The following is a 9,346-nucleotide window of genomic DNA, read 5'->3' on the forward strand; positions in this document are numbered from 1 at the left end:
TGAAGGTCTTGAGGACCCAGATGTGGGTTGATCTGATAAAGGTGGGGGTAGTGAAAGAAAAACTCGAGGAACAGCCCAATAGGATCTTGTTAGAATTGTGGCACCAAATAAAGCCAGAGCAGCAGTTCCAGTGGCTAAGGTACTGAACATGGAAGCTGGAGGCAAAGCCCCATATCCAGCCTCTGTTCCTGCAAGACATCTTGGGAGTCAGTACTCAGGCTGGGCCTGGGCACTCACGCTCACAGGAAGACAATTAGGCATGACAGTTCAATTGAGTGGCGGGTGTGTGGGGGATGAAGGCCCCCACCTTGGGGGACATGGTAGGGAATGGAGGCCACATGTAGAATTAGCAATTCATTGGTCTCCTATGAATGAACAACATGTCCTGGTGCTGGTAGACACAGTAGCTGAGTGTTCTCTGATTTATGGCAACCCTGAGCATCTTCCCAGACCCCTGCTGTATTAGATGGCTATGGGGATAGGGCAATTAGAGTGAAGAAAGCCCAAATCCCATTGGGGATAGGGCATTTACCCCCAAAGGAGTATACTGTGTACATTTCTCCCACCCCTGAATATATTTTGGGGGTAGATATCCTGCAGGGCCTGTGGTTACAGACCACTGCAGGTGAGCTCAGACTGAGGTATGTGTTGTAAAGGCAGTTCACAGGGGACATGCTAAGTACCCACCTGTAGCTCTGCCTTTACCCTTGGTGGGTGACAAATACTAAGCAGTATAAATTACTTGGCGGCCACAAAGAAATTGTAGAAACTCTACAGGAGATGGGGAAGGTGGGCATCATAAAGCACATTCATAGTCCTTTAAATTCCCCAGTGTAATGTACTCATCAAGGCCCTGTGAGCTAGATGTTCATGTAACCAAGGATGTTTATGGATGGGGTCTTTCGTAGCGGCTTGAAAAGACACAACTTATTGGATTCTGGTCACAACTATGGAAAGTAGCAGAGGTCCAGTACACCTTGACAGAGAAGCAACTGGCTGCTGTGTACCATGCCTTACTGACTATGGAGCCCATCACCAGAACAGCTCCAAATACGGTAATAACCACCTATCCCATCGTGGAGTAGGTGCAAGAGTGAACCCAAAGGCCATGGAGTGGCATGGCACAGATGCCTACACATGCCAAAAGGGGCACATATTTACAGCAGTGTCGCACCCTCCCTACTATCCCCTTAAGTGGAGAACTCCAGTGCTTATTGGGGCCAGTGACCTATACCACTGGAAAGCAGGAAGAACTTCCTTTTGAGCCATTGGTAGCCAAGACTCCTCATAAGGAGGGAAAATCCCCTTTACCTGAAGATGCTTGGTATACAGATGGCTCCAGTCATGGACAGCCCCCAAAGTGGAGAGCTGTGTCTTTCCATCCTAAGACTGAGACAATATGGATGGTGGATGGAGAGGGGAAGAGCAACTGATGGGCTGAGTTGCAGGCAGTATGGCTCATGATCACCCACAAGCCCTCTCCTATAGTTGTCTGCACTGACAGCTGGGCCATCTATGGGGGCTTGAACCTGTGACTACCGACATGGTACCATGCCAACTGGATGGTTGTCCTCTAGCCTCTTTTGGGGCAAGAGTTGTGGCAAGACCAATGGGCCTCTGGTCAGACTAATACAGTTATCATATGTCATGTGACTGGCCATTTGTCTTTGGCATCCCCAGGAAATGATGCAGACACTTTGGTCCAGGTGCACTGGCTAGAAGGAAAGCCTGCCTCTGATGTTGGCCAATGGTTACATCAGCATTTGTTGCACATGGGGCACAAGCCCATTGGTGGGTCTTGCTGTTGACCTTTGAAGAATTCAGCAGAACCCAGAAGGAGTTCCTTGTTTGCTCTAAGAGGGACTTACACCAAGTTCCCCAGCCACATGGGACAATAGTAAAGGGGCCGATACCCCTTGTCAGGTGGCAAACAGACTGTATTGGGCCTCTGCCCATATCAGAAGGATATTAGTATGCCATGGCTAGTGTGGATACAGCTACTGGCCTACTGGTTGCTTTTCCTGCATGTTGTGCAGATCAGTAAACTACCAACCAACAGGGGCCTAGAGCATCAGCTTGCAGCCTATAGCCAGCCTCTGGTGACTGAGAGTGATCAAGGTACCCACCTTACTGGACATGCGTTAGAAGAATGGGTGCAGCAACAAAGAATGAAGTGGAAGTTTCATGTACCATATAACCCTACCAGGGTGGGCATGATAAAGAGGCACAATGGTTTGTTTAAATCTGGCCTGAAGTTCGACACCAATAGTCTATGGTATGGGGCTGGTCAGTTCACTCATGGAGAGTGCTACAGTGTTTGAATGAGAAGCCCTGAAAAGGAGCCTTGAGCCCTGTGGTTGTGCTAACACACATTGCTGCTTCTCCTATACAACTGTATGTATAAACCAAAGAGGAGTTATTGAAGCCAGGCTATGGGCAGCAGAACAACAACCTGCTGCCAGCACCAACTGCATTAAATCCTGGAGACACTTTTGAGTGGACGTGGTGCTGGACATTTCAACACATGGACCAGCAATGGCTGGCTCTTCTGGCATCTTCGGTAAAAGGCCTGGAAGCTAGCCTCCTGTGTATTCCTGGAGTAACAGCAGAGTGGCCCCCAAAGATCACAGTAGTGTACCCACAACATCCAAGAGGTAAGAGCATCTTACGGGGAAGTTTTGTTTTATTTTTATGGCCAGTGCATGTACCTCCCATAGCCCTATATATTGACCCATCTGTAACTCCCAGACAGAGGGTGGTGAAAGTGTGCGTGCTTCCTCCTTAGATTAATAGGAAAGAGAAATTGGATAATAGCCTCTGATTTCTTTTTGCCCGACTTCTCCTTTGAGTCACTGAGTCCATCCTGTCAATGATCTAGAGTACTGTCATGAGCAAAGGTTGCCTCATTTCACCTAGTACTCTAGGGGACAGCCTTAACCTTCTTATTAAGGTTTCAGCAAAGAATCAAAGAAAGCTTTTTTAGGAAGCTGGGTTGATTAAACCATTCCAGCCTCTGTACCTTACACTCTATCACTGTGACATAATATGAAAACAAAAAAAAACCCACATTTTTCACCCAGTGCTAACATTTTTTGCTCTTATTTATCTTTTCTCCCTTGGATTCCAACTCAGTGTCTATAGTTCTATTCTTAAATATAGGTCAGGAGTCTATGTTAATTTAGCATAAACATTTAATAGTAGAAAATTTGGCAAACACAATACGATGCAATAAATGTATGTCTTCTGAGCATCTGAACTTTGCATATATGTGCAAATATTTACATGGAATTACATTCACATAAATTCATTCTCATAACAATATGTTCTGTACCTTAAATTTGTGATTTGAGTTTTCATGAACACTTATCTCAGTCTTACAATTACTTGCAGTTTACCAGGGCAGATATACTGGTTCTCAGTTTTCATGCCCCCAGTATTGTCAAAACATAGATTTAAGGAAATTTAGAATGGCAAGACACTCCTATTAATCTAGTCCAAACTGAGTTTTATATATATATGGAAATTGAGGCACAGATCAAAGAAGTGTCTTACACAAAGTCACACTATTAGTGGCATAGCAAAGAAAAACGTCTCCTAACTGTACAGTAGCCAATCTTTGTGCCCTAACCACTACGACCACCAATTAAGCACTTTGCCATCCAGATAGGACTGAAACCACAAATCATTTCCCTCAAAGGGCTAGTACCCCATCCCATAAAATTTCTGGGGAAATCCTGTTCCTTGTATGTACTAAACCTTAAGACCTAGCTCCAGTATCACCTTTCCTCTAGGATGATTTCCTCAGACCTCACAGGGAGATTTAGTCACTTGTAATAACATATCATAATTTTCTGTCTTCATGCATTACTCTACCCCCCTTGTCTTTGAATCTTCATAGTCATAGGCCATGTTTCAAACATGTCACCACAACCATGTATTAGATGACTGGATATTGTAAAAACTACCACAAAGCTGGTGGCTTAAAACAACAGAATATTAATTATCTCACAGTTCTGGAAGCCAATAGTCTGAATTGAGTTTCACTAGGCCCAAATCAGGGTGTTGGCCAGGCCAGACTCCTTCCAGATGCTCTGGCAGAGCATCTGTTCCTTGCTGCTTCCAGCTTCTTACGGCTGCCAGCATCACTTGGCCAGTGTTCACATCACTCCAATCTCTGCCTCTACACTATTCTCCTCTTCTGTTTGTGTCTAATCTCCCTACACCTCCTACTTACAAGGAGATGGGTGATTGCATTAGGACCCCATTTCTCAATCACATCTACAATTATCATTATTATTATTATTATTTCTGCTATAGAAAGTGATACAGGTTCCAGGATTAGGACATGGAACATAGCTTGCATGGTGCCAGAGAGATCATTATTCAGCTTACTGAAACCCCTACTTCATAGAACAGGATCTGTCTCTTAGCACTATCTATCTATCTATCTATCTATCTATCTATCTATCTATCTATCTATCTATCTATCTATCTATCTATCTTCATGTAGATCTTTGACTACTGAGCATACTTTTAAACTACAGTTTGCAGGGTCAAGCTTCTTTTTTGGTCTTGTCATTCTAGGGAAACTACTGGCACTCAAGATGGGAAGCAATGACACATTGATATCTCAGCTACAATGAACTGCTTTTACAGCTCAAACACAATTAACTTTGATTATGATAACTGGAATAAAAAATGCTTCTTTTCTGATTATTACAAAAACATTACTTGCATATTGTAGAATAAGAGGAAAAAGGAGAAAAATATAAAGCATAAAATTAAAAGCATTTGTAATTCCTTTACCTATATATAATTACTGTTAACATCACATTTATTTCCAGCACATTATATATGTATAATATATATATATAATATATATATATAATGTATAATATATATATATGCATGCTTACATACATTTTACATTTGGCATAGGTGTTCCTAATATTGCAAATGATCCTATTTTATATACAGTAATATACATACATAGCATATTTTCTTAGAGTTTAAATCATGTTACATGGAACATTTTTGGAGTCTATTTTTATTCAGTTGGCAATATATCAGCATTTTCCCATGTCTATAAAAATACTTTGCAAACATCATTTTAATAGCTGCATAACGGTCCATCATATGGATATGCCATAATTTACTTTGCGATTCCCATGATGTTATGCAATTGGGCTGTTTGTAAATGACTTTTTACAGCACTGAATTATAATACAATGAAGGCAACTATCAAGGTCAGTTCATATTGATGGAAGTTGATGAACCTATTTTCAAAGACTGGGAAATGTATGCTTTCCAGAGCCACATTTAACAAAGATATTAAAGTATTGATGTGTAGACCATGGGTTAAAGTACCTTTGCCATCTTAAAGAATAGCTTAGTGACCTAGGGCCTAGTGCTCAGCAGCACTCGTTTGTCAAGAACCAGAGTCTGGGATGCGGAAAAGTACATGACAAGTGTGGAAGGCTTTAGAGACAGACAACCCAAAATACTTCCCTGGGAAATAAAGCCAGATCCAGTTCCGGATGTGAGCTATACAAGGTGTGAGTCACCCAGGTGAGGTGGCAAGTAAAGTTAGATGAAGAGGTTGCCACTGAGCAGCTTGGTTACCTCTAGCAGGCCTGGGAAGATGCAGGAATTCTGAGAGGTGGAGGGAGGGTAGAAAGAGTGATCGAGGTTAAAGAGTTTCATATCTGAAGGCCCAGAGTAATTCTGACAGGCAGAGAGATGTGGTATGCACTTTCCCAAATCTTAAAAGGGACCATCACTTTTCATAATTAAATATTTAAGAGCCAACTATGTGCTAGGCTCCATGAAAATGACTATATACATCATCTCTTATCATCCTCAAAGCAACCCTATGACGTAGTATTATTATCCCTATATGAGAGAAAAATAACTGATGCTCAGGAAGGTTATGCACACACTCAGGATCATATAGTCAAGATGTGCTGATTTCAAAAGCTGTGTTCTTAACGTCTATCCTCTACCTTCATTCCTGACCTAGGCCATAGGTCTCATCTCAAGATATTCTGGCTCTGATTCCAGTTGGTACCTAAAGCAAGTACGTCATAAATGTATGTCTTTGGATACCCAAAAAGAGCTGAGGCTGAATCCCCAGATGATCTCCCTGCTGGAAAAACAACTCAAAGCTCATGACTTACTCCCAGTTAAGTCAGTTTTCTCATGAGCACTCAGGGGGCATGTGCTTTCAATCTCCTCACTATTTCCTTAGGGTCTTTAAATACAGAGAACTGCCACAGTGAATGTTACTGCTACCAGAAGTCAGTAATTATTTGAAAGGAAAATGAAATGTAAGAGACAAAATTGGAGATAAAGGTGTCTTTGAATAGTACCATTCAATACCTGAAGGGTTCAGAAGGAATTCTGAATTTCAGAGCATTAACAAACACACTCACTCATATTAAGCCAAGAAAGATGTTTTGCTTTCAAGTTTATTTCTATCTTCTTCACCCCCATTGGCCACCCACTCATAACACTGTATTTAATACCAACAACAATGACATTGATTGCCCATTTTACATATCACTGAGTAGGAGGAATCTGAATTAATTTCCTTTGGTCATGAAGGGGTGTTGCCTAGACATCACAAAATTTAGCTAAATTTTTATATTTCTCCATACTTGAACTTGTTTCCTTATAACTCTTAGTTCATATACTTGTGATTTCAGTTCTGTTCTTTATTATAGCTTATTATACTTTAACAAAGACCTTTTATTTTTCCCTTATCAAAACTGTAGTCATTAAAAACTAGGGTCAGCTTGACAATGCATTTTCTGCCTTTCTGACCCATTCATGTTCTCTGGTTAGATTACAGTGTTATGATTGTAAAATGTCAAATTTTTAATGTATTTCAATGATCATTCAATGCAACTGGTCTTTTACTACTAGGAACACCTTCTAACTGTACCATAAAATGGTTCACAAGTATTCTCTTGAACATTTCCATTGACAGGAAGCTCATTAAACCTTGAGGTGGTCTATTCCATCTTTGGGCACTTACAATGGCTAGAAAAGCCCTTCTTTTGACCAAAATTCATTTCCCCAAGGCTGCCTTTAATTAGTCCTAGTTTTGTCAGATAAAGCATCAGAGAAAAATCTAATTCTTCTTCTACAGGTTTTAAAACACCATAATTGTAATATTTCAACACTCTGGTACTGATACAGAGCAATTAATAATGATAACTGATCATTAGACAGTGCTTACTGTATGCCAGGAACAGTTCTAAGTGTTTTACATATATTTTAACATATTGTAATACAACAACCCTGTGTAGTAGATTCTACTTTTATCCTCATTTTACAGAGAGGAAATTGACACACAAAGAGAATAAGTAACTTGTCAAGGGTCATGCAATTAGTGAGTGATGGAGCCAAGATTCAAGCTCAGGCTAAGGCCACTGAACTATATTATATATAGAACGTGATTTATATTTATTATGTTGTTGTTATGCTACAATGTGCGTTATATTGTATTATATTATCATGCATTCTAAATGGATTAAGGTTTTATATGTAAAGCATCAAGTTGTTAAAGAACACAAGAAAACATAAGCAAATATATATTTCTGATCTCCCTCCACCAATGCAGTTCTCAGAATCTCGTCTAGATACCAAGGGGAAAGATTAGAATATCCATCTCTGGATAAGTGACTTACAGGTACTGACATGTGGGCATCTACCACACTGAAGTACACCAGTCAACAGCGCAATGTATTCACTCAGAATTTCCAAATGTATTTCTGCTGTCTCAATGCACACAGCCAAGGGACAACAGACATTTGTGAAAATTCTCCAAAGGAAAGCTACAGACCTTAGTAAACAAACATAAGGGAAAACTAAGAAGAAACAGCATGAGCTTAAGGAGGAAAACTCATCATTAATAATCTTGTTAATTAATGGTCATTAACAATCTCCAATAAATAAGATAAAACAATCAAGCCATTAAAGAGGACAGGATAACATTTAAAAGGACATCCCCCAAACAAGAAAATGGTCTTAGAAAATATGAGTCCATGTTTTTAAAATTCTCCATAGAAACTGGGCAATAAGGACCAGTATATCCTGCAGAAAGAAGAACTTAAAGATCAGAAACGGTGCAGACAAAAAAAAGCAAATTAGAGAATCAATTTCAGCTATCTAAATTAAATGAGTTAGAGAGAGAACAAGGGAGGGAGGGTAAGAAGGAGGAAGAAAGGAGGGAGGGAAGAAAAGAGGGAGGAAAGAAAAGAGGGAGACAGAGACAGAACAGAAGGATTTTAAAAATACAAGGACAATTCCTAGAACTGAAGGACCAGAGGCTATCATTTGTAAAGTTGTGCCATTTTCCCAACACAGTGAATTATGAAGTCACCACATCAAGACATATGATGAAATTTCAGAACTCCAGAGATAAAGAGAAAAGTCTAGAAGAGTACAGAGAGCTTAGAACAATAGGTCGTATACAAAGAATCTAGAATTACAGTGCCATCAAACTTCTCAACAGCAATATTGGAAGCTAATTTGATAATGGAGCCATGCCTTCAAAATGAGAGAAAATGATATGCAACTTAGAATTCTGTATCAAGAAAAAACATCAATCAACAGTGTGAGGAAAATAAACATGTTTTCAAATAAGCAGTCCTACAAGTTTTGCCTCCTTACACTTTCAAAAATAAAACTGGAAAATTTGCTGCCCCAAAATAAGGAAGGAACGAAGAAACAGAAAAAGATGGCATCCAGCAAACAGGAGATCTAACACAGGGAAGTTGCAGCATGATGGCACCTTGCATGTCAGTCAATGCAGCCTCCTTAAATATAAATCAGGTCACTTTTTTTTTTAAGAGGGCATCTCTCGTATTTATTGATCAAATGGTTAACAACAATAAAATTCTGTATAAGGGAGTCAATGCTCAATGCACAGTCATTAATCCATCTCAAGCCTAACTCTCATCAGTCTCCAATCTTCTGAAGCATAACGAACAAGTTCTTACATGGTGAACGAATTCTTACATAGTGAATAAGTTCTTACATGGTGAACAGTACAAGGGCATTCATCACAGAAACTTTCGGTCTTGATCATGCATTATGAACTATAAACAATCACGTCAAATATGAATATTTGTTTGATTTTTATACTTGATTTATATGTGGATCCCACATTTCTCCCTTTATTATTATTATTATTATTATTTTTAATAAAATGCTGAAGTGGTAGGTAGATGCAAGATAAAGGTAGAAAACAGAGTTTAGTGTTGTAAGAGAGCAATTGTATATGATCATGTGTGTGCCTGCAGACTATGTGCTAATCCATGCTAGACAAGGGCAATAAAAC

This window comes from Manis javanica, chromosome X (genome assembly GCF_040802235.1).
Source record: "Manis javanica isolate MJ-LG chromosome X, MJ_LKY, whole genome shotgun sequence".
Lineage (NCBI taxonomy): Eukaryota > Metazoa > Chordata > Mammalia > Pholidota > Manidae > Manis > Manis javanica.